This window comes from Aulonocara stuartgranti (assembly GCF_965226115.1).
Source record: "Aulonocara stuartgranti genome assembly, chromosome: 23".
NCBI lineage: Eukaryota > Metazoa > Chordata > Actinopteri > Cichliformes > Cichlidae > Aulonocara > Aulonocara stuartgranti.
In genome coordinates, this window is record NC_138958.1 from 51,231,322 (window position 1) to 51,255,542 (window position 24,221).

The 24,221-nt window shown below is 43.1% G+C and overlaps 1 long non-coding RNA gene across 2 annotated transcripts in view; it reads right to left on the bottom strand.

Annotated features, from left to right (window-relative positions):
- Positions 1-10,519: 10,519 nt before the first annotated feature.
- Positions 10,520-24,221, bottom strand: part of LOC309700347 — a 227,684-nt gene continuing 213,982 nt past the window's right edge. The window contains exons 1-3 of one of the 2 annotated variants that reach the window (XR_014274638.1): positions 13,060-13,401; positions 11,463-12,770; positions 10,520-11,339 (exon numbers count right to left, since the gene is read on the bottom strand). This is a non-coding gene — a long non-coding RNA (uncharacterized lncRNA). Of the gene's footprint in view, positions 11,340-11,462; positions 12,771-13,059; positions 13,402-24,221 lie in introns of those variants that run through there. The other variant, XR_014274637.1, reaches the window with a different exon arrangement.

Consider the following 24,221-nt stretch of genomic DNA (forward strand, 5'->3'; position numbering starts at 1 on the left):
TGACTGTTGACTAATTTTCTCAGGGCTCTACATGTGGACATAAAAAAACCACAATAGTGACAGTGTCTTAAAAGCAAATGAAATGTTACATACAAATAAAACACACCTTTTTATGTTGTCATTTGTCTTTTCATCTAGGCCATTTGTCTGAGGGTGATACGCTGCTGTGACACTTACCGTATTTTCACAACCATAAGACGCACCATACTAAAAGGCACAGTCTCACTTATGTGTGCCATTACTGTATTTAACACACACATAAGGCACACCTGGTTATAGGGCGCATACAAGTATGCGTGTTTAAAAATAAAGCGGGAGCAAAACTGAGTTTTGTACTCACATTTTTATTACTGGTAATTGTCATCAATCAAACCCATCGAAGTCCTCATCCTCTGTGTCTGAATTGAACAGCTGCGCTAAATCTCCATCAAACATGCCAGGTTCACTTTCTTCACTGTCAGAGTCACTTTCAGTGCCGTGCGGCTCCTCGGAAATGATGCCGGCTTTTGCGAAAGCTCGAACAACAGTACCAGCAGATATGTTAGTCCAAGCATCTACAATCCATTCGCAAATTGTGGCGTAACTCGCCCGGCGCTGCCTTCCACTCTTAGTGAAACTGTGGTCTCCATCGGTCATCCATCGCTCCCACGCCACTCGCAGCCTTACTTTGAACGGCCGGTTCACACCGATGTCCAGCGGTTGGAGTTCCTTTGTCAGGCCTCCGGGAATGATAGCAAGCTCACAGTTCATTTGCATTTGAAAAAACCACCTGGTCTCCTTACATACACATCCCTCAGCCACTCTTTCATCATTTCCTCATCCATCCAGCCCTTTTCATTTGCCTTAATGATGATTCCTGCTGGAAACTTCTCTTTAGGCAAAGTCTTTCTCTTAAAAATCACCATAGGCGGCAGTTTCTGTCCATTAGCATGGCAGCCAAGCACAACAGTGAAAGAAGACTTTTCGTGCCCCGTTGTGCGTATCGCTACCGTGCTGGTCCCCTTCTTCTCCACAGTGTGACTCACCGGGATGTCGAAAGTGAGCGGCACCTCGTCCATGTTAGTGATGTGGCTGGGCTGGATGTGTTTGTCGCCGATGTGTTTGCTGCAGTAGGAGCGGAAGATGGCCAGCTTTTCCTTATAATCCGCTGGAAGTTGCTGCGCTACCGTAGTCCTGGTCCGGATGGAAAAATGGCACAGTTTCATGAAACGAAAGCACCAAGACGGACCTCCTTGGAAATGTTCAATTTTCATTTCTTCTGCTAGCGAAACTGCTTTTAGTCGAATGGTGACCGTCGAAACGCTTCTCCCACTCGTTCTTTGCTCGATGATCCACCGCTCAAGTATTTCCTCCAACTCGGGCCACCTCGCCTTATGTCTGCGGAAACTCAGCTGCGTCTTCTTGACCTGTCGGAGCTTGTTTTCCAGCTTCCTCCACTTGCGAACCATCGATTCATTAATCTTAAATTCTCTCGCGGCTGCTCGATTTCCATGTTCCTCCGCGTAGCTGATGGCCTTCAGTTTAAACTGTGCTTCGTAAGCGTGTCTCTTTGCCATTTTCAGGGTTGTTAAAACAACGATGTCCTGCATAACGCACATACCTGTTCTTTTATACAGGTATGTGCCATTGTCTCGGTATATACAATCAACGCCCACACTTCACCCTTTAGCGTTCTCATGGTGTTCTCTTCTACGTCCTCCTTACAACACACAGGGCGCACTGCAGTATAGGGCGCGCCGCACTTTTTAAAGAAAATCTAAGGCTTTTATGTGCGCCTTATAGTTGCGAAAATACGGTATTTCTATTTTCATTAAGCTGCAAAGTCTTGAGTTGAGCTTCAAAGAAAAAAGAATTGTTTTTTAAAAACAATCACACAAAACCTTTGGCCTGGCAGCTACTTGGCACACTGTGGCCAAGTATTTACCTAAAGAGGTATCTCAGCTCTCAGCTCTCAGCGAAGGCGGTCGCACTTCTCCTCTCCTCCTCACCCTTATCTTCCCTGCTTGCTTCTATGTCCTTGTCTTGTCTTGCGTGCATTACTTTCCCTGGAACAGTCTCTCACTGTCGTTCTCTAAAACCTAAAAGAGAATTATGGATTTGATCAACTGGTCTCTGAATGCTATTGACACCCTTTTCTCAACGAGAAGTCTGGGCTCGGGAGAGCCCGAGTGCCCTGGAGGGACTTTCCCTGCCGGTTACACGATGGACGGGTGGCAGAACTGGAGGACCGTGTGCCTGGCGGGACTGTCGATCGAGGACGCTGAAGATATCTACCTATTCGGAACCATGATAACAGGGTTCATGCTGATCGGCGTTGGCCTAGCCCTGCTTTATCAGAGAAATAAGAAAGCGGAACCGGCTGTTCAAACCCCCACATGTCTGCCCGCTGGATTCGAAGCGCCGGGACGAGGTGCGACCTCTCACAACGAACGTAATATGGTCAACACCTTGGAGACGCTTACAGCTGCTGTGAAGGCTCAAAACAACACCATTGAGCGTATGAGGGGAAACATCAGAGAGAGGCCTGCTCAAAATGAGACCCTTGAGCGACAGCTGGAAAACATCGCGGAACGGATCACTGCAGTTGTGAGGTCTCAGAATCAAAAGACTGACAACACCTTGGAACTGAAGTTTGATACCATCATGGGGAGGCTCGCGGCTCTCCAACGCGAAGTTGAGGGACCAGTCTCAGAGTGCTAAAATTCGAGCTGCTCACAAAACAGAAATCAACAATATTCAACATTCGGACACCACGGCGCCAGCTGCAGGCCCAAGGCTGGAGCCCACCAAAACAACTCCCTGATAACGACTGTGTGATGACTATTCTTCCCATCCCATGAAGGCCACCTGGGTTGGCTGGCAGACTGTTTACTTAGCCTGATAGTGCGAAGGACACTGTCTCCGCTGAACTCTGGACACACACACACACTTACACTGACAAGCACTCACTCATCCCCCTCCCTTTCCAACGCCTTCGATGCTTGTGCCCTACCGGGGATGATAGCAGTCAACTGGACCAGCACAGATGCTGCAGGACCGGATGCGCTGTCTACGCCGGCTCTCTCTTACCCTTTACCCGCCCCTGTTGCTTGTCTCGTGTTTCTATGGTGTATTGATAGTCATGTGCTTTTGTGCTGAGGTGTTTTTTCTGTTATCAAACTGTTCTCCCACCAGGAGCTCAGTCTGAGTGGAGTTTTTTTTTCTCCTCCTCTTACCTCATGTAGTGTATTTTCGTTGTTTTTTCCTATCAGCCTACCTTCTGACATGTCTGCCCAATGTGATGTTTGTGTAAAGTTGGTCAGAAGGTTCCTTTTGTGAGTGCGCATGCGCCATTAGCGTGCTGCCTGCTGTAACCCCTAATTTCCCTCGGGATGAATAAAGTATTCTGATTTCTGATGGAAAAGTAAACTTAACACTTACCTCGTTAACAAATTCTCTTCCTTGGTCGGATAAAATTCGTTTTGGGCAGCCATGTCTATATATGAGTGAGCACAACTGATGAGCTACCTCAGCAGCACTTTGGCTTTTTAATGGAAAAGCCTCAACCCTTTTTGGAAGAGGTCCAGTTAGATCTATTCCGATTAGCTCCCAGACATGTGACACCTGTCAATGATTAAAGAATCACATTAATATGTAATGTACATGGTAACATTACTATTTTCTACTAAAATGCTACTGATATTTACCTTTATACACTGCAGTGGTTGCACAGCAGCCAATGGTTTTCCCATTTTTTTGACACTGGTCACAAGCCAGGACCTTAATGGTTGCAGAATTCATATTTGATGGAAGTCTGCCCTTTCCTATACTCCTATAATTCCTATAATTTATAATCTTTATAATCTCTTCTGCTATTTGGACATTCTTTACTGTAAATTCCTAAGTTAATTTGTAAATTTTGTAGTAAACTGTAAATATTGTAAAACTTCTGTCATTTAATGGTCGGGCATTGTACAGCTACAAGCATTTCACCCCCGTGTCGTGTGTGTGTGTGTGTGTGTGTGTGTGTGTGTGTGTGTGTGTGTGTGTGTGTGTGTGTCAAATAAAATTTGAATTTGATTTCCAACAACGTTCTGTAAAAAACTGGTACTAGAATCGTCCAGAATTCTTTGTAGAATTCTGCAGGAAAGCAGTCTGGACCGGGAGCCTTATTATTGGGCATACTTATCAGGGCTTCCTGGAGTTCACCTGATGTCAGTGGCGAATCCACTCACATTGCTTGAGTGTCTAATACAGGGGTGTCAAACTCCAGGCCTCGAGGGCCGGTGTCCTGCAGGTTTTAGAACTCACCCTGGGTCAACACACCTGAATCAAATGATTAGTTCATTACCAGGCCTCTGGAGAAATCAGGACATGTTGAGGAGGTAATTTAGCCATTTGAATCAGCTGTGTTAGATCAAGGACTCATCTAAAACCTGCAGGACACCGGCCCTCGAGGCCTGGAGTCCGACACCTGTGGTCTAATAATTTTGGAAGAGTTATGTTGTCCAAAAACTGATCATTTCCTTTTTAGATGGGTTTATTTGTGGTGAATACAACGTTTTATAGAAATCCCTGAATGTTGTTTATTTGTTTCGGGTCATATATTGTGTTCCCAGATGAATCTTGAACAGCACCTTTTAGTTGTGTTTTCTTTATTTATTTTTAGCTGGTTTGCTAGAAATTGATTTATTACCATGTTCCTGATTTTGTAAGCGTAGTCTTTGTACTAAGAATTTATTTTTAATCAATTATCTCATTTAATTCTAGTTTTGTTTTGCATATTTTGTTCAATATTTCCTGATCTTGGTGGGATGCGTAGGCTTCTAGGGATTTGGTGTTTTTTTTTTTTTTTTTTCTTTCTAATTCCTGAATATTTTTGTTTTCTTTCTTTTTATGTGATGAGAAAATTATTTGACCTCTCATCACAGCTTTCCCTGCTTCCCATAGAACAGAAGCTGATGTTCCGGGAGTGTCATTATATTCTAAACATGAAGTCCAATCTTCTTTTTTTTCTTCTTTTTTTAAAATATTTAATAAAGTCTTCATCTTTAAGCAGCCATGTATTAAATCTCCAGTTCTTACTTGGTGTAGTAGTATTCTTGTTCATTAGTGTTAAAAATACAGGAGCATGATCGCTGACAGCTATAGGGTGAATCTCAGTGTCTGAAATGTCACTCAGCAGTTGAACTCCAGGGATTCTCGCAGAGATTTAAATTCCCGGTGTAAAATCTCCACCAGGGACAGTCTCTCATCGAAACTGGACAGTCTCTTGTCGATTGACTCCAGGATGTCTGCAATGTCTTTGCCGGAAGGCGATGTTGTGCCGGGGGAGTCTGCCGGGCGACATCTCTTCGATGATGGTGTCTCAATTTTGGCGGGGAAGATGCGCTCTGGGCCTTCTTCATGACTAAATCTTGGAAACAGTGGTCGATGTAATCTTGGAGAGCGTCTAAACTCTCCCCGTTGTCCTCCAGGGTGTTAGAGATGATAGGACAGATGTTGTTAGTTATATGACAATCAATTAGTATATTTGGTAATACTGAAGCTTAAAGAAACTTTGTTCAATTCTAAACTACCATTCGCTTTAATTTTCCGCCAAAATCTCCGGCGTCTGACGTCAGTTACAACATGAGTCACTTACCACCTCCTGTAGCCAAGCCCTAATCTCAAACGAACCCCGCCGCTCCTGTTATGAGCAACTGTGGCGATAAATTCAAGTTTCTGATGATATAGACTGGTCATTACTTTGAAGCACTTGCATGATTTCCTCAAGGAATAAATCTGTATTATAATCATCATCTGATTGTAACACACACTGCACATCACTGGTTAGGGATGGTCCTCGTAACACAACATTCAACATGCTCCCTGATGGGGCATCTTCTAGGGCTTGGTCAATTAAATTAGCTAAACTCTCTCGCACCCTGCCGGGAACCTGTTGCAGATTATCTAGACCGATCTCTTTAAAATCAAGACGCTGACGCAGTTCTCTGGAATTAAAATGAGGCATGTCCCTACTCCTAACCCCACCGCTACCATCACCACAGCTACCGCCAATCTGCACAGTGTCACTTTCATTCGTGTTATCTAATACATCAACAGCTGCATCAAAATCATCGCTAGAAGGTGGATGCTCATGAGTGTCAAAATGGTCAGCAGAGGACACAACATCAAGACTACCAATTGCATCAGAATGTGCAGTAGGTGACCACAGGAAGTCGTCAAATGTCAAAATTTCAATTTGGCCAACAGAGGACAGAGCAGTAAGACTGTCACTTGCATCAGAACCAAGACATCTGGCTAATACGTCGGATTCTGTGTCTGGCTCATAACTGGTAACTAGCTTTACTGTCGGGGTCAACTTTGCTAGTGACAGACAGAAGCACTTAAAGGCTTACTTTACAGTTTGTAAGTTTTGTAAGTAGAGAAATACATTTTGGGCATGTCATTTTAGAGCAGAATGCTCAGTAAACACTTGGGGGCTTAACAGGTTAATATACAAAGGATAACGGTAGGGGAAACCCAGCTGGGAATAATCGCACACGAGACAAGAAGGCAAAACTAGACACACTGAACACTAGATGAGGGATGATTAAAATAAAACAGAAGCATGAGACACTGACATGGAGACATGGGGGGAATAGTTGTGCAGTCAATGTTCCCTCTAAGCTGCGCAATTGCACACTGCTGGCACGTCTCTGCGCAGAAAAAAAATCTGTGTTGCGCACAAAAAAAATCGAACCTGAATTAAAATTAAAACTTTAACAACTCTGTTTTGCAGTGTGAGTCAGTAAGTGACTTGCTGCTCCCGTATGAGATTAGAACGATGCCACCTTATCCCATAGTCCAGCCAATGATGCGATTCACATTCGTATATACGCAGCTAATCAACGTCGCTGACAGGCTATGACAGCGTCCTTATGTGCCGACACCGGTGTTTTAGCGAGCAAAGCGGCTGATGTGGAGTGAAGCCACGTTAATGACAATGTGTACAACCATTGGAGATGTGAGCAGGACAGACGGAACAATTGATGGAAAAAGTGTGGACTTTATACCAGTTTTTAAATTGTGTTGATCGGCCACGTAAAACCAGAGTTATGATAAAATATCTGCAATGTTTGGTTTCCTTCCTGAATACTGTAGTTGTTCATATTTACTGCAGGAAGAAACAGTAAAAACTGCGTTTTATAAGGAAAACGCTCAAAAGCCTGTGAGCAAAAACAAAACCAATACACCCATGCAATTGACAATCTCTTCTAAACAAGAAGCCTAGGCTCTGAAGAGCCCGAGTGTCCAGGAGGGACGTTCCATGCCGAATACACTATGGACAGGTGGAGGAATTGGAGGGTCATGTGCCAGGCGGGACTGTTGAACGAGGACATTGAACACATCTACCTTTTTGGAGCCATGATAACAGGGTTCTTGCTGCTCAGAGCTGGCTTGGCTCTGGCTTTTAAAAGATTAAAAAAGTGTAAACGGCTGTTCAAAACCCCACAAGGCTGCTCGCTGTGATTGAAATAGTGATGGGTCGTTCGCGAACGAAATGGCTCTTAGAGCCGGTTCTTTGACGTGAACGACGCGAGCCGGCTCCTTATCGCGAGCCGTCACGTGTTTTTTTTTTTTTTTTTTTTTTTTTTCTTTCTCTCAGCCTCTCTCTCGCACTTTTTTTCCGCTGCACTCTGCAAGCGAGCCTTGTGCTTTACGCTGGGCAGAGGGGGGGAGGGGCGGTAGTTACACTCAGTAGCACAGGAACAGAGCCAGAGAAAGAGAGGCAGGGACAACAACATTAGAAAGGTATAGTAATCATCCACAACTATTTTCGGTTGCAGATGGTAAAGGATTCAGAAAGTTTATTCATGCAGGCCCATATGACAGAGAATATGCATGTTCTTTTTGTTTTCATATTATTTATATTTAATTGTGTTGTGGTTTGCAGTGTTTTGTGTTGTTTTCACTTTAAATTTGTAAAAGAAAAAAGCTGAAAATTTAAATAGTTAAAACTTGAAATGTGAATAGTTGATTTTTGTATTATGTGATTTATTTATTACATTTTATGTGGAGTGAATAAATAAAAGTATATTTACAGTGGCCCCTAGAGACAAAGCACGTACAAACTCCGAAGCACGTCAAAACTCCGAAGCACGTCAAAACTCCGAAGCACGTCAAAACTCCGAAGCACGTCAAAACTCCGAAGCACGTCAAAACACGTCAAAACTCCGAAGCACGTCAAAACTCAAAACACGTACAAAAGACAACATAAGTGCTCCAGGATGCTGGGCGCAGTGTTGAGCCTTTGTTATCTTGTGGCTACACAAGCCAGCAAGTACCAACGACCGGATTTGGTGTGTGGTAGTAACAGGTAAATGAACTTTTTTTTTAAATTATTTGAATATATATGAGTGCCTGTGTATAAATACACAAACAATACACACATGCTTTCAATTGTGTAATTTAAGTGATCTAGTAGCTCTGCTTTGGAAGTTCAGTTCATGCTAGAAATGTGTTTTGGAGTTTGTACGTGTTTTGTCTCTAGGGGCCACCACTTTTTTTACGTTAGTAATTCCTTTTGTGCATAATTTTATATTATTGTTAATAATAAATTAATTAAAGCAACAAAACAACCTGAAGAGCCGGTTCGGAGCCGAAAGAGCCGGCTCTTTTTAGTGAGCCGAACCGAAAGAGCCGGATCTGTAAAAAGAGCCGGAAATCCCATCACTAGATTGAAATGATTGGACGGCTCGTGGCTTCTCAAAATGTGCTCATTGAACGCAGCACAGAAATCTTTGAGAAGTTCACAGCAGTTGTGAGTACTCGGGCTAAGCACTTTGAGCGCAAAAATGATAACTAGTGATGGGTCGTTCGCGAACGAAATGGCTCTTAGACCCGACTCTTTGACATGAACGACGCGAGCCGGCACATGTTTTTTGTTGTTGTTTGTTTGTTTGTTTGTTTTTTTTCCTTTCTCTCAACCTCTCTCTCGCACTTTTTTCCCGCTTCACTCCGCAGGCGAGCGGTGTGCTTTACGCTAGGAAGAGGGGGAAGGGGCGGTAGGTACACTCAGCACAGGAACAGAGCGGGAGGGAGAGAAAGAGAGCCAGGGACAACGACGTCACATTAGAAAGGTATAGTAATCATCCACAACTATTTTCAGTTGCAGATGATAGAGGATGATAAAGGATTCAGAAAGTTTATTCATGCAGGTCCATATGACGAGGAATGTGCATCTTCTTGTCGAGGAGCGTGTCAGGTTACATTTCACTGTGTGTTATACTTGTATAACTATGCATGTGACAAATAATAAAGAACCTTGAACCTTTTTGTTTTCATATTTTAATTTATATTTAATTGTGTTGTGGTTTGCAGTGTTTTGTGTTGTTTCACTTTAAATTTGTAAAAGGAAAAAGCTGAAAATTTAAATAGTTAAAAGTTGAAATGTGAATAGTTGATTTTTGTATTATATGATTGATTTATTACATTTTGTGTGGAGTGAATAAATAAAAGTATATTTACGGTGGCCCCTAGAGACAAATCACGTACAAACTCCAAAACACGTACAAACTCCGAAGCACATAAAAAATCAAAACACGTACAAAACACAACACAAGTGCTCTAGGATGCTAGGTGCAGTGTTGAGCTTTTGTTACCTACTGGCTACACAAGCCAGCAAGTACCAACGACCGGATTTGGTGTGTGGTAGTAACAGGTAAATGAACATTGTTTTTAAATTATTTTAATATATATGAGTGCCTGTGTATAAATACACAAGCAATACACATATGCTTTCATGCTTTCAAGTGTGTAATTTAAGTGATCTAGTAGCTCTGTTTTGGAAGTTCAGTTCATGCTAGAAATGTGTTTTGGAGTTTGTACGTGTTTTGTCTCTAGGGGCCACCGCATATATTTATATATAAACATATATAAATAAAACCACTTTTTTTTACGTTAGTAATTCCTTTTGTGCATAATTTTGTATTATTGTTAATAATAAATTAATTAAAGCAACAAAACAACCTGAAGAGCTGGTTCGGAGCCGAAAGAGCCGGCTCTTTTTAGTGAGCCAAACCGAAAGAGCCGGATCTCTAAAAAGAGCCGGAAATCCCATCACTAATGATGGCCAACAAGCGAGCAGTAGCAGCATTCTTAAAAAAAAAAAAGATAATAATAATTTCTTGGCGGTTAACCCCTTAGCAGTCCTACAAATTTTGCCTAAAATTTGTGAAAAAGGCATATCCAAAATAAATTGCATGCTGCTCTTGAACCATTTGGAGTATATGCATGGTTTTGGTCTCTTTTGAAAGGAGACAATCTGTAGTTTGTTCCTGAGGTGTCAGAATCACTTTATGTCATACTGCTATTGAGTAATAGAACTTTGAACACACTAAAAAAGAGAGAAAAAAAATCCGCCCAAGTTTTTTTTTTGTAAGGAATGCATGCAGATGCCTACCTTGTGAGGTATTAGCTGGAAAACACAACAGGATCAAAGCATGAAGCCTTACCAAGCCACAATTCAAATTTGATAACAATATCTTAGAAAATGAGTGTTCTATGCAAGTTTATTTAGGTCTATGTATAGGCGCTACCCAAAAAAGGCCACTTGGAGACTCCAAATGGCCCTTTGTAACAATCAACACATAAAAGGCTGTAATTCTTGAATGCTTTTATGTACAGTCCTAATTTTGGTCTCTAATTAAAGGTTACACTCAGAGCTATTCTTACATCCAGATTTATTGTCAATACTTTACAAAATTACAGGAGCATAAACATTATACAGTGTTTTTTTTTTCAATTTCGAAACAAATGTAAAGGGAAAAAAAAGTATTATGGCATTAAAACTCACTATATATACACATTATGTATATGCATCTGTGGGTGTATAAATATATATATAGTTTTTCACACAAATGTATTTTTACAATTATATTTTTTAGAGATCATTGGCATCATGCCAGTCTTTATAACAATCTCGACTTGGCAAAAAGCACAAAGGCACATCACAGGAGGAGCACTTTACTGGTGTCTTTGCCTGGCAGTGTCTGCACCTCAGACGACCTGTGGTGCTGTGTCCACTGATATGCACAGGCTTGTGATGTGCTCTGTTTGGAGAGGGTGATGGTGCGGGCGATGGAGCAAGGCTGCCAGCTGCCGCTGCCAGCTCCTCAATAAGTGTCTCCCGAAAAGCCTTTTGGTGCATGGGTACCTCTCCTTTACCCTTTGTGATGCTCTTGTGAAGCAGGAAGGCATTCACAACAGCAATGTCCAGAAAATGATAAAAAAATGTCTTATACCACCTCTGAGTCTTGTGGATGACTTTATAGTAGTTTATCAAGGCATCGGAGTGGTCCACCCCACCCATGCACCTGCATTGACAGAAAAAACAAGAACAAACAGAATTGAATAACAAGAACAAACAAAATTGGATTTCCAAAAAACAAAATAAATAACATAATAGTTATATAGATTGTTGAATATAAAATACATACCGATTATACTCCTTCACTGCTGGTGGAACAGAGATGTCTTTCAGCACCCAGTGTCCATCTGCATCTCTAACTCTCCTTTGAACAGTGTCCCCAGCATGGGCTGTGTGGAGGGTTGAGCACAGGAACACATCCCTTGTGTCTCGCCACTGAACGAAGAGAAGGGAGTCCTTTCGGATCCATCTTATGCTGCCACGGGGAGATTTAGAGTCCAGGCAATTTTTTTTGGTTTTTGGAAATCCAATTCTATTTGTTCGTATTGTTCCACATGCCCAGATCCTCTTCTGAAGGAGGTCACAGAAAAGGGAGGGACTACTATAAAAATTATCTACAAAAAGTTTGTATCCTGTGCCAAGCAACCGTGTATCGATAAGCTCCATCACGGATTCATAACTTAGTCCCTTGCCACTGTTTCCCTGCAGCTTCCCTTCATACACGAAAAAGTCCCATGTATATCCGTTGCTCGAATCTGCCAAAACAAAAAGTTTGTATCCCCAGCGAACAGGCTTATTTTTCATGTATTGCTTTATTCCAATACGTGCTTTGGAGGCAACCATTCGCTCGTCAATGGAAATTTCTTGGCCAGGGTTATAGTTTATTTTACAGACCTCCCTCATCTCCGTGTATAATGGTTTTATTTTGCAGAGACGGTCAAAATCTGCCGTACCTCTTCTCTGCTCATTAGCAGCATTGTCCTCCAAACTGCTTAGGTGAAGGGAGCGGCAGATCCTTTGAAACTTCTTACCAGACATTATTTTTTTAGGGAATGGAAGGCTGTACAGTTTACTACCTCGCCAGTAATCAGTGATTGCAGGGAGTTTGACCAGACCCATATAAATCACCATGGCCATAAAAGCATACATGTCCTGTAAAGTCAAGTCAATCCATGGGTTAGAGGGCTTGTGGCATGTTGATCCAAAGTCATTTGTGTTTTTAATTATTGTCAGCAACATGGAGTTTGTGAAATAAAGTTGAAAAAGCTGTAAAAGTGTGTATGAAGCTGTAGGTATGATCTGAGGTCCTGGTGATTTGATGGGCCTGAAGGTGGGCTGTGGTGGTATTATGTCTGGAGCATCTGTATCATTCCATCCCTCTTCAGATGTACTGGCTGGCATCTCAGCTTGACTGCTGCCAGTTCTCCCTCTTCCTCTTCCTCTTCCTCTCCCCCTCCCTCTTGGCCTTCTGCTTCCAGAAACTCTTTGGAAAGTGGAAGGATGTGGCTCCTCTTCTGACGAAATGCTGTCATCGTGTTCCTCTGTACTTGTCTTTTTACTGGCTGGCTCCCATAGTTCATCTGATTCTGATGATTGTCTGTGATATACAAAAAAACAACAACGATATAAGTTAGCAGGAACACCTCAAAACACACACAATATATATATATACACACATTATATAAAGACACACGACGTGAGTTAGTAAGAACACAATCAAAACACAAAGATGCACACACACAAACAAACAATATAAACACAGCAGGAGTTAGTAAAAACGCATCAAACACACAGAGGAGCAGGCGCGCACACACACAAAGGCGCACACACACACAAAGGCACACATACAAACAGTAATATCATTGTATGATATAATAAACACTTACATGTCGAGAGTAGCGTCTCCTCCATCCAAAAAAATATCCTCTGCTACCGAGTCAACAAAGGAAACATCACTGTCTTCTTCGGAAATATCTTCCTCCGACTGATCACTGTCACGCCGAGTGCATTGTTCGAGGACTTCTTCCAGTGAGAAGTAAGTTTTCCTCTTTGCCATTTTGTACTTACAAAGCTCCTTTGGTCGCAAGTTCTCTCAAAATGCTGTATGAACACAGACGCTGTCGTCGCTATGAAAGTTTACGCAAAAGCGCACGAGTGACAAAAACCTTTTGCGCATGCAAATAAAAGGGGAAAAACAAGTGTCCTCCCCCTTAAGCTGCATATCAATCTTCTTTAAATCCTGTGTCACAATGTTAAAAGCCATCTTTTACTACCCAATCTAACAATGATAATTCCGGTCTCTATTTATCTTCAAGAAATGACAACTCTGTCCAACTTGTTGTGCCATAGAACAATTTAAATGTTCTGCTGCTTTTATTACCGTGTTGTTTCAGGAGTTAGCATGGATACATGTATGCACAGAAACTTGCAACAACAAAAAATGCACAACATCTCTACCACTGAGTGCTTGCTACGAGCAAACTTTAAAGTAAGAACTTTGCTTCCAAATGTGTTCAATGTGAAGCGGATGATGTGAAGACGTCCCTGGCCCCCTGTCTTTATCCTGATCAGTCTCATTCCCTTGTTTTTGTTGCCTCCATACCTGAATAAGGAGACTCACTCTCATCCCTTGAGGAATCTGAAACTTGCAGATCAAACTTTTCTAAAAGTTAAAAGAAAACAAAACACAGCCAGAGAATTTATAATTAAAAAAAATCTTAAATTCTAAACTTTTAATTATGTTTCAGAGCATCTTAATAAAATTTACACTCGGCGCTAATTTCAATTTTTGGTGTTTAAAGTGTTTGGCCTTTATAATGTGAAAGAGTTCCATTCTCCACTGCCAAAAGCAAGCTGAAGGGTTTCCTGAAGCAAGCGGTAATACTGCCTGTGCAAACGAATGTCATGACCCAGAAGGCCTGATAGTTGGTCTGCTTTATTTTCTTGAAGATGTAAAACCTGCAAAATTGTTGCTATACATTTTTGGAGCCTTGCTGAAGTTAAGGTGTTTTAGTTGAAAGACTTGTTACCAGTCTTTTGGCTACCTGCTGCAGATCGAATGCTTTGCTGGTCCTCAATTCATTATATAGCAGACAAATATTAACAATACGTAAACTATCTTTGAGTGCCATTACATCCTAAATTATACCGTACTTGTGCCATTGATCAAACATTATCTGGATTTCCTTTTCTAAGCTGCAAATTGTAAGTGCACCGTAATGTCAGGTTGAGAATTCATGTCAGGGGTATTTTCTGGCTGGGATTTTAGCTGTGAACAAGAGTGGTAAAAGGGATGTTGGTTTGTAAAAGAGAAAATAAAATGAGCAGGAACTAGAAAATCTTAATCTTCCCACCACCATATATGGCCACAGTGTTGCATATCCAATAGACGTAATACAACATTATGATCTAATATTATCATCAAATAAATTTGGACACAAGTCACTTGCACTTGCTAAATACTCAAGTACATCACTCACAAGAGTTCTGCCAGTCCCCGTGTCACCTTTGCATGTTTCATTAAAATCATGGTGTAATGTTTCTCTTTAGCATTTAGCTCGTCCTCCCCTGTGTCCGTAGTAGAATGTCCAACATAGGCTGATACCGACTCATTTTCCCACTCTGGGTCTCACACTTTCAAAAGCTAATTAAAAAGGCTTTTGCTTCTGACTCAGTCCATTTGCCAGGTGGCAGGTGTGACTGAACACATCTTCAAGAGAACTGAAATACAAAACAACACTTCCATGTCCACTGGCCATAGCCACAGAACTGCATGCATGAGAGTCGAGTAGTAATGTCAGAATGGACAGTATCCATTCTGAGAAATGACTGCACATGTGCTGCTACACAATGTCACAATACATGGCACACATCTTTTGTGCCATGTATAATACATGTCTGTAGGCTAGTGTCGATATGGTTGATGGTGAACTTATGAAGAATGGTGTGTACAGCTGACAAAACTTCTGCCCATCTACACAGGAACTTATAGGTAAATGAGGCACACACAACAGACTGGATGAGTTGCTGATCATGTTGCGGTCTCTCAAATCGCCGTATAAATGGTCACCTAAAACTACAGCTCTATCCAGATCGTTTTGTCTCCCTTGAAAAGACGCTATCAAATGTATGTTTTGAGAGGCTAGCCAAACCTACAGCCATACACTGAACTCCTCCATATTTAAATCCATCATCAGCCTGGTGAAATGATCCTTTCACACTCTTACTAATGGAACTTCTATCCTCTGCTCCAACTCCTATGCCAGCATTATCACTTCCAAGGTTGACAGATCTCTTATCAAGTGTAGCTGTAACATTCATGCCAACATCCACAAACACTGTACCACTCTGTCAACATCAGCGTGTCCTACCCTCACAGAAATGCTGCTAACAGGATACTGCTGCATCTATAAAGTTTTTTTTTGTTTTTTTGTTTTTTTAGTTTCCTGAAGTATCAGGTCATCAAGGCATGAACTGAAAACGGCCACTGGCATGCCAATCTCAAACACGAGGCCAGCTGCATCACATGTGTCACAGCCAACAGCATCTTTGTGATGAATGATGAGACTAATAGAAATTTCTGTTGTAACCTTTTGTGGGTATAAAAGTAAGGCCTCTATTTAATAGGGTCCTCTGAGCGATGGAAGGTTGAAACACTTTAGATAAGTTCATCACACCATCAATCACATTCTTATCACTAATCCCCTCCTGTTGTACAGGGCTTATGGGGATTCCCCATTTACATACATTTCCCAATGCTATAACATTGTTTCTGCAGTTCCATGTGACCAATGAAGGTCATCACCTTCTGTGGTGAACACATCTGGAGTGAGGGCCGGAATGTGGTCCTTTAAACCTGCAATAAAAGTGTTCAGGTGCAATAATGTGTCCTGTTCTACCTGAGGAAGGGCAGAAGAAAAGTTAATTTCAGGCACATAAATGTCAGCCTCAGGGAACTTTTCACGAGCTGCTCTCAGTGCCCTTTTCAGCTCCATTACTGGCACATTCTTCTCTTTGGGACCTGTTGTCAATCCCAAAGGATAGGACTAATTTTGTCACCGATGTGTCAGCGGTCGCTCTCTCCAGTAGGTTCTCCGCATGCCACCATTTGGCTCCTGGGAAGCTGCCAATTTGTAGGCTGTCAGCTGCAAAAGGAGGAAGTCTGCTGACATTGGAATCGTCGATGATGATGATCCAGGGCTCCTTAACATGTAGGTGCCAGTCCTTCAGCTTTCTGCGAGTGTTAGGATGTCTCGTCGGGGTCCGCACCTGCTGTTCTGATGAGGCTGGTGAAGGAGGAGAAGACGATGAAGAAGACTATTCCTCTGCTGCTCTTATTTGGAGTTTAGTCTGTCTAAGCTGCTGCGAGGCGGGCCCAGATAAGTCGCTGGTTGTGGTTTAGCCACTGTTACTGTGTTAACCCGCTTTGTCTTTTTGGGGGTGGATTCCCCCTGTGTGAGGTCAAGCCCCTCAGTGTTCATCTCCTCCACAGATTGTGGTGGGTGGATGGAGGGAGAAGGTGGTATCTCCTGGATTGGAGTCTCTTGGAGTGCGATGAGGATTCTCTTCACCCTCTGGTCCCTCGGTGCCGCCGGATTGGGTTCTGCCGTTTGTGTAGTCTCCAGAGGGGAGGTAAGTCTCGAGTCGCTCTCTTTTTCCTGCTCCCTCTCAGAAAAGGGTGACCAATCTCCAATGATGTGATCTGTCATTGTTGCAGTTGTTGTTTTAGATGTGGTGCTCGTTGCAGGTGGGTCATGGACCTGTGCAGAAACTGTTATCCTCCGGCTGGCCTCGGTCTGAGGTGGGGCGGGTTGTGTGTGTAGAACAGTTTGTTGTATTACCTCAGTAAGGGGTTCAATAGCGTCCAGTTGCCTCATCTCCCCGTTCCCCTGTGGCTGTCGCGCAGGTTCGCTGGCAGTATTCTCCTCCACTGTTCCAGTGGCTGCCCTGAGATCAGCCAGCTTCACCACAATCTCCGCTCGGGCCTGCTCCAGGGATTCGGGTTGCAGGCGACGGCCCAGGTTCCTCTTGGCCCAGGACGTTGCTATTTCGAATGGGCCCCCCCCCCCAGTCCTGTTTAGGGAACTCAGAAAGTGCTTTTATTTCCTTCTCTATGCTCTCAGTATAGTGATCCCGAAGGATCAAAATGGCTGTATGAGCCCAGTTTCTCGCGTTTCCCTCAATCATAGTCTGTGTCTTTCTGTTGGGGATGGCTGGTTTAATAACAGTCATTAGATTGTGGGCTATCTTATTTAGAGAAGGAGGATAAATGTCACTTGCCCCATTTTTCAGATGATGCACCGCTTTAATTAGTCTGTGAATAATGCGAACGTTCGCAGAAAAGTTTAATAGACTAATAGTGATGGGATTTCCGGCTCTTTTTAGAGAGCCGGCTCTTTCGGCTCCGAACCAGCTCTTCAGGTTGTTTTGTTGCTTTAATTAATTTATTATTAACAATAATATAAAATTATACACAAAAGGAATTACTAATGTAAAAAAAAAAGTGGTTTTATTTATGTTTATATATAAATATATGCGGTGGCCCCTAGAGACAAAGCATGTACAAATTCCAAAACACGAACAAACTCCAAAACATATTTCTAGCGTTAACTGAACTTCAAAACAGAGCTACCTAGATCACTTAAATTACACAATTGAAAGCATATGTGTATTGTTTGTGTATTTATACACAAGCACTCATATATATTCAAATAATTTAAAAACAATATTCATTTACCTGTTACTACCACACACCAAATCCGGTCATTGGTACCTACTGGCTTGTGTAGCCCCACGGCTTGCGATAAGGAGCTGGCTCGCGTCGTTCACGTCAAAGATCCGGCTCTAAGAGCCATTTCGTTCGTGACCGACACATCACTAGCGACTAACTGCAATATGAAGATCCAACAGACACATTCCATCCCTCAACAGATGTTCCTGCAGCTTTTCATACAACATAGCCTCATATTTTTATTTCTTTTTTTTTTTCTTTTTTTTTCCCCCTGCCTGTCCCGTTAGGTTTTTTTTGCCACCAGAATCATTGTTTAAACGCAAAGATGCCCAACGGATTTACTTTACCAAATGGACCATCCTGGCCTTGCTGTATTGAGTCTATTTGATTCACCTTTGCTTTTATTGTTTATTTTTCACTGGGGGAAAGAAAAGGGAGAAAGAAAGAGGTAGGGAAAGAAAAACAACGGGGAACAGTGATAAAGGGCAAAAAACACAAAACAAACAGACAAAAAATACATATATCAATCACCTGTTGAGAAAGAAAAAAGAGAAAACAAGCAAGAAAAAAAGAGAAAACAAGCAAAAAAAGAGAGAGCAATATAAGTGTGAATATACCAGTAAATACTAAATATTGAATATTATTGCGCAGCACGTAAGATCGACAGCGTACAGAGTGCTTCGAGATAGGAGCCAAAAAAGGTGCAGTTTGTGTCTGTGAGCACACGTGTATATACCTGTGAATCTCCAAAAGTTGATTCTGTTCACCTGGACGTGGCGTTTTGTGGGAGAAACGATTCAGAGATGGCATTTCCCTTTTCACGTAAATGGCGTCCTTGACTCAGAGCTCAAACCAGCGTACCTCCCTGTCCAAGATGTTACATCCTCATCCTTGAAAGAGTGTCCACTGGCCTGTAGGTGTAAATAGACTGCAGAGTCCTGGCCTGACGAGGTAGCTCTTCTGTGTTGTATACAGTAGAATAAAATATACAACAGGATAAAAATAGAATACAAATGCTGTATACAACTTTGTCAGAAAAGTCTTATTGCACATGTGTGGATGTGTGTGTTTGATCAGTTGGAGTCTTTGTTGTGGAGTCTGACAGCAGTGGGGAGGAAAGACCTGCGAAATCTCTCCGTCCCACACTGTGGATGCCACAGCCTGCCACTGAAGGAGCTGCTCAGTGCTGTCACAGTCTCCTGCATGGGGTGGGAGATGTTGTCCATCAGAGATGACAGCTTAGCCACCATTCTCCTGTCACTCACCACCTCCACTGGGTCCAGAGGGCATCCTAGAACAGAGCTGGCCCTTCTGATCAGCCTGTTCAGTCTCTTCCTGTCCCCAGCAGAGATGTTGCCACCCCAGCAGACCACACCATAAAAGATAGCTGAGGCCACCACAGAGTCATAGAAGGTCTTCAGGAGTGGGCCCTCCACTCCAAACGACCTGAGTCTCCGCAGCAGGTACAGCTCTGCCCTTTCCTGTAGAGGGCGTCTGAGTTATGAGTCCAGTCCAGTTTGTTGTTCAGATGAACACCAAGGTACCTGTAGCTATCCACAGCTTCAATGTCCATACCTTGGATGTTCAGTGGTTGCAGTGATGGATGTTTGTGCCTGCGGAAGTCTACCACCAGCTACTTGGTTTTACTGGTGTTGATCTGGACGGAGTTCAGCTGGCACCAGTCCACAAAGTCTTGGGTCAGTCCTCTGTACTCCTTGTCGTCCCTGTCAGTGATGAGGCCGACTATTGCAGAGTCATCAGAGAACTTCTGCAGGAAGCACTGGGTGGAGTTGTGGGAGAAGTCTGCAGTGTAGTTGGTGAAGAACGAAGCCAGAACCGTTGCCTGTGGGGCCCCCGTACTGCAGACGACCCTGTCCGACACACAGCCCTGAGTCCTCACATACTGTGGTCGGTCGGTGAGGTAGTCCAAAATCAGGTAGTGAGGCGACGTTCCACTCCAGAGTTCTCCAGCTTGTCCTTCAGGACCGTGGGAAGAATAGTGTTGAAGGCACTGGAGAAATCAAAGAACATGATTCTCATAGTGCTTCCAGCGGTCTCCAGGTGAGCGAGGGAACGATGTAGGAGGTGAATGACGGCATCATCCACTCCAATGCCAGGCAAACTGAAATGGGTCCAGTGACGAGCTCACCAGGTGCCGAAGCTGAGCCAGGACCAACCACTCCAGGGTCTTCATTAGGTGGGATGTCAGAGCCACCGGCCTGTAGCTGTTGAGGTCCTTGGGGCGTGAAGTCTTTGGCACTGGTACAACACAGGAGGTTTTCCAGAGCTATGGGACTCTCCCTAGCCTCATTCTCAGGTTGAAGAGGTGCTCCATCACCCCACACAGTTGGTCCGCACAGGACCTGACGACTAGGGATGGGTATCGTTTAGGTTTTATCCGATACCGGTGCCAAACCGGTACTTTTAAAACTGTGCCGGTGCTTAAACTGTGCTCAAACCGGTGCTTAAAGAATGGAGAACACAAACTTGGTCCAAAAACCTCTCGTGTTCAGCTGTTTTTTTTGTAAACAGATAACAATGTTAGCCTTTTCTGCAGCTATAAGGGATTTATGGCATAACTCTTGGCTGGAAGCAGTGCTTAAACAATGGAAAAAACACAAACCTTGTCCAAAAACCTCTCATGTTTACCTGTTTTCCACTTTTTCTTTGGTCATTTTAGCCTTTTTGGCCAGGGTGAAAGGAGTATCTGCCATCAAACAAGAAGACAGCCGCATGTAACTACGACGGTGTTTGCTAGTTCACCTTACATGCATTAATGTAATAACGTGGTTAGCCTACTCAACGTAAATCACACACAAACAACATTAAGCTACTCACGCAGAGAAGAACGGCTGCTGCTGCATCATCATCCTCATCATTTCTGCTACACTGGCAGGGCTAGGGGCCAGGACTCTCCTCTTCGGGTTTTTGGGGGATGTTGCTAACTCCGGTCCGATAACAGGCACCACACCCGCAGTAGATGTGCTCCGTGTGAGGTCTCGCAGAAAGCTATCAAATACGGCGCATTTCTCGGCTTTTAAAAAAAAAATCAGATAAACACATCACAGAGCAATGTGGCACACTTAGCAAGCTGTTACCAGGGGATGTAGTTTTGGCTGACAGAGGCTTTGACATCAGAGATGCAGTGGGAATAATGTGTGCAGAGGTTAAGATCCCAGCATTTACAAGGGGCTTCTGTCAACTAGATGCCAAGGACATTGAAAAAACACGAGCCATTGCACATCTAAGAATCCATGTTGAGCGAGTAATTGGTAGTTTGCGCAACAAGTTCAAAATGCTACATACCACCATGCCAGTCCGTTCTCTTCTTCCATGTGAGGGTGAAGACGTTACCTTTCTTGATAAAATTGTGGTGTTTGTTGCGTTTTTGTGAACATGTGCCCCAGTGTGGTAGTAAAACAGTAGTAAAGACATTTGTATATACACATGGTCATTACGTTATGTAACCATTTCTGTATCTGTATACTATAATTGACAGTTTGTCATCGCTTTGAAGTCTTTGTTTCACTAAAATGATGTTAAAATAAAAGCAAGATAACAACAACTTCATTTAGGTCTTTATTTTACACTTTCACATTTGTTACATGGTAAGTACTGCAGCTGTGAATTCAAGTTATGTACATTACAATGCACTTCAGACAAAAAATTACACCCCAGAAAGAAAACCTTTGTGAGCACTCAGGGCGGCATTTCGCATAGAGAAATGTTTTAGTTCAGGATGGCAAACCTTCTGAAAGAACTCCTGTGCTTTCTTTAAACATGGTTCCCAGAAGTGCACATCAGGGAAGATGCGTACAACTGCCATATCTTTTGGTGTCCATACCACGAGGTCACAGTGCTTTGCGTTGGCCACAAAGATTTGTGTTTGCACTTGTGAGTGAAAGGGGTGTGTCCTCTTTAGGTTAAGTCCACTTGCTGTCATCTCGAGGCAAAAGTCTTTGTCGTGCGCATCCAATGCTTGCTGAATGCTGTCAGATCTGTATTTAAATGGACATTTAATTTCCAGGCACCCCTTCCCACAACATGCACACATGGTTAGTCCCACAGGAGATGCTCCTACCTCAGGAAAAGCCGTGTTAACAAGAAAACCACATACGAACCTGTAGGTTTTGGTGACGTGCTGACATTATTTGGGTGTAGGCGTGTCGAGCATCCTGTTCATGCTCCAGTCCCCAAGTTGTTTGCACATTATAGACAGAGTTATCAGGGTAGCAAACACAATTAATGACACTTACGGCGGGTTTTTCTACACTGGTGGCAAACACAGCGTGCATCATTGAAGCTGTGATTCTCCCAGCACGCCAAACATACCATTCTGGGCTCTTGTGTTGTAGTCTTGTGCTTACCTCAATAGCTTCTGCCTGTTCTTGAGTAACTGTGGCTGCGTTTACGTACTTTTCACAATGCAGTTGTAGCTCGTTAAGGCCTAGGGACTGTGCACTTGTGTTGCGCAAACACACCAGAGACAGTGGTAATTTGGATGACTGTACAGTGTGTGCTGTGTAATGTGTCTCCAATCCAGACAAACCCACTGCTTTACTGTGTTTTTTCTAACAGTGGTGACAACTCCTCAAGCGTAGCAGTGGGAATCTTTCTTTTTGAAGGATGGCTTCTTCTGCCTTTCACCACAGATGGTCTGTTTATATTTTCATCAAGAGTCTTTTTTTTGTGCTGCTGAAGATGTAAAGTCAATGTTATGGCCACCCTCTGGCTGTATCTTGGTCGTCTTCCCAGGCAAAACCCAGTAGGCTGGTTCATCTGTGACAGTCTTTGCGCCTCGGATCCGCGCTGTTGCCTCCACTTTAAACAGAAGCGCAGCGACATGGGTGCAGGTCTCCGCTACTCTGGCCATACAGGTGCAGTGTGCGGCTTCGACCTTCCCCGTGGTGCTTACAATAACCTATGGCCGTAATGCAGGTTCATTCAGTCTTTGGGAGTACAGACTGGACACAAATTAGTATTAAGTAATATCTTGCCCGATTATCAAAGTGGTAGTTTGCATCTACTTTACAATTATGGACACATAATATGACAACAAGATTTTAGCAGTTCATTGATTAATGTATAACATTGTGGTGGTGGGGTAAACAATGGCTATTACACTCGATGCACTCCAGCTGACTTAACTTGGTTTGAATGACGACGTACTCACATTTTGGCGGCTTGAAAATAGCCAAATCTTGCACCCAGCCGTTTGTAAATTGGATGTGCGCCTCCAGCAACTTGTAATTACGAAACTGGTTCGCAGTGTAAGCGCTTACTCCACAAACAAGATACGTGAAGATATCGGGGTAGGACAGTGGGGGTAAGTCGTCGGGGTCTTTACTCCACTGCCGTATTTCATATGGGTCCAGATTTGCAATGCACTCTATTTTCTGCAAGTACCGCCGCTTCGCCTCTGGACGCAATTGGTCTCTATACAGTCCATTCTCTTTTGCGCTGCTTTTAAGCATCTTTCTTGTAGTCGTCGTTCCAACACAGTGTGTTTGTTTTGATTCGTAGACCCCGAAAATGGCGCCGCGCTCCCACAATGCATTGCGGTGTGACATCAACTCCAAAGCCCTAGCTTAGTGGAAGTTCCCCAAGGGATACCTGAGTGGGGGTGTCAGTGTTTGTAGCCTGATAACTATGTTTTGTAGGGGAGTTTGGTGTAGCTTGGGTGAGGGGAGATGACTTTATGACTGGCAGGAAGTCATGTCCACAGAGACACGTACGCGCACATGCAGGCACTCACGTGCTCGAACACACATACGGTGTTTTAGTTTTATGGCACATCATATAGGGTTTACAGCGGAGGTCGCTTCTATAATACTGCAGGTAATGGACAAAGGGTTGAGATTTGCAGAGGAATTGCCGGGGCCATGCACATCTCCCTTCTAGAAGCTGCATAAGTGATTGTGGATGAATAAAGTTTTGTGAAGTGACTATTGTCGTCTCTGGAGGCCTGAGAAATCCAAGAACTGGGGTTAAACTGTTTTGAGGTGACACTGATTTGGTAATGTGTACACAGCTTTTGCAGCCTAACAGTATTGCTGGTACAGAGAAATGGATGTCTGCAGATTCTTCATTAGAAACTATAAAACTTAGTGGATATAGGTTTCAATGTAATCCATGAAGTGGATCTTGCACTAGTAGTAATCCAGCATTAATTGAAATACAAAGCCAACAGCATGGTGGCATTGGCATGTACACTACAGTTTGGCATCAGAAAATATAATTATTCAGATACTAGATGCTAATTAAATTTTTTTTGGCTACATAAAAAAACAAAAAAAACAGTTGTAACAGGAGATTTCA